General features: G+C 36.7%; 1 long non-coding RNA gene across 1 annotated transcript in view; it reads left to right on the top strand.

Annotated features, from left to right (window-relative positions):
• LOC128319751 (uncharacterized) overlaps positions 1-2465 on the top strand; it is a 51198-nt gene that overhangs the window by 19706 nt on the left and 29027 nt on the right. The gene's annotated exons all lie outside the window — the stretch shown is intronic.

Raw genomic sequence — 2465 nt, 5'->3', positions numbered from 1 at the left:
CAAAGCCTCTCTCTCCCTCCCTCTCTCTCTCTCTCTCTCTCCCTCCCTCTCTCTCTCTCTCTCATCCGCGCGCACAAAAACAGACCGATCCCATTTAAAGAGATACGAGCAGCAATAATAATAATAATAATAATAATAATAATAATAATAATGCATCATCCATTCAAATGTGATCTTTGCATAACAATCATATGAATATTGATATAAATACTCTTCCTTTTTTTTAGTACTATATAAACCCTAATGATGCTTTGAATTCTACTTCTTTAGTTCTTGGTAGTTTCTGTAGCTAGTAAAAAATATTATTTGAAAAAATTGATTATATAAATATATATATGTGTTTTGTGAAAGGATAAAAGAAAATCTACCTTGATTTTGTTAGTAGTTATCCATCCATCCTCTGTACTGCTTATCCTACAAAGGACTGAAATCCCAATCAGTTTACAACATGTCTTTGGACTGGGGGAGGAAACTGGAGTACCCAGAGGAAATCCCTGAAGCGTGGGGAGAGCAAGCAAATGCCACACACACACACACACACACACACACACACACACACACACACGGCAGAGGCAGGATTCAAACCCCCAACCCTGCAGCTGTGAGGCAACAGTGCTAACCACTAAGCCACTGTGACTTCCATTAGTAGTTATCTACAAAAAATCATCTAATTTCTACAAAAAATCATCTAAATTCCAAAATGAAAAGTGGACAAAACAACCCTAAACAACTGTAATGATGTCCGAACTTCATTTTAAGATGGCAGTCTGATCAATTTAGAGCAGATATGAGGATAAAGAACATACAGAAGATGCTGGAGGTAGATCTGTGAAAATGTGAAGAATGGGCCTACAAAGCTACAAACAACTGACCTGATATTTCTTTGTAAAAAAAAAAAAGACAAAAACAACAACAATAACAAAAAACCCTGTATGTTTTATAGTTGTACTTATAGTTCCCCTTGTTGGTGCTTTCTTAGCAAAACCCCAGCAAAATAATACGTCCTGATACATATCATGTATCATAACAACGTCTTCGGGTAGTGTGATAGTTTGTGTTTGTGTGTACGTTTTTAGCCATTCCTTACTGTATCTTGAGTACAGAATAAAACACTCAGTGTTGTGCAGTTGTAGGAAAATAATCAACGATGGAGTGGTGTGATGAAGGAGAGTAAAGTTACGACACTGAAGTTGACTGTTTTTACATCATGAAGTGTTTTATTCCTCTTATACTACAGCAATTTGTCAATGTTTACAATCATTTTATTTATTAATGAACTAGTCATTCTTTTTATCCATTTATAGTTACATATACATTATAGTTACATAACATCCTGTTCTCCCTCACGTTATAGCAGCTATAAACAATCGTTCCATCACCAGCCTCTCTTTTTTCACTTTCGTGAAGTTAATACGTAAAAAAAAAAAAAACACAGCTTGTCATGTTAGCAAGAAACCTCAGCGCGTAAACTTTAAGTTATCGCTGTTTAGCCCTGACTGTTACAAAGCGCTGACACTGGAGACTCCTTCCATAAATGCTAAATATTCCTTACAGAAGACTTCACCATATCAACAGTAACACAATATGGAGCATAATATTGATAAATACATGTATAATTACTCTAAACATGTAATAATATTGGATACTGTTAATAATATTGATAATAATTACAGCAGATGAACTGAACTCTCCTGCTCCACCTTTACCTTGTTATGCATGCAGTGCGCGCGCTCCTCCACAAAGAGAGAGCTGCTCTATTTATAGCTCGTCACCCGCGCGCGCGCGCTCGCGCTCGCGCTCGCACCCACTCGCCCCCAGCTCGCGCCTCCGCCATTGGACAGCGCGTGCACAATGCACGCAGAAATCCTATACGCCTGTTAGAGAGCGCTGCGCGTTCACGCGACATGAATAATGAAGGGATTTTCGGTGATGTTAGGAGTTAGGAGAGGGGTGCAGAGAGAAGTACACCCTCTTAATAATGCATCAATGCAGGGGGTGTGTGCATGCTGTGTGTGTGTGTGTGTGTGTGTGTATGGTGTGTGAGTGTGTGTGGTGGGGGGGATGGGGGGTCGTGGTATCTCAAATTTCTAGAAAAGGGGATTATGGGATTGTCTTTTTTATTGCTAGGTCATTTGTTACTGATGCAGCAACCCTTATGATAGATTTGACTCAGAATTTCATTCATTCATTTGATTATTTCTTATTTTAAGCAGAACAATACTAATATCATATTTTTCCAACATATTCAATTTCTTAATTCTTAATTCTACATATTATTTAGTTGTTTGTTTGTTTGTTTTTGTTTGTTTTGTTTATTAATAATATTTTCTATAAGTGAAACCATATTCTAAAATAATTTTGTCCAGCAGATTTATTATTCATGTTTTAAACTGAAACAATACTAACACTGTTTTTACTAAAATGACAAAAAATATTAAAATGCATTATAATTAATTTTTCAGACA

The sequence above is a fragment of the Pangasianodon hypophthalmus genome, chromosome 13 (assembly GCF_027358585.1).
Source record: "Pangasianodon hypophthalmus isolate fPanHyp1 chromosome 13, fPanHyp1.pri, whole genome shotgun sequence".
Taxonomy (NCBI): domain Eukaryota; kingdom Metazoa; phylum Chordata; class Actinopteri; order Siluriformes; family Pangasiidae; genus Pangasianodon; species Pangasianodon hypophthalmus.
Note: the sequence above shows the minus strand (reverse complement) of the source record. Positions and strands in the feature narration are given on the sequence as shown.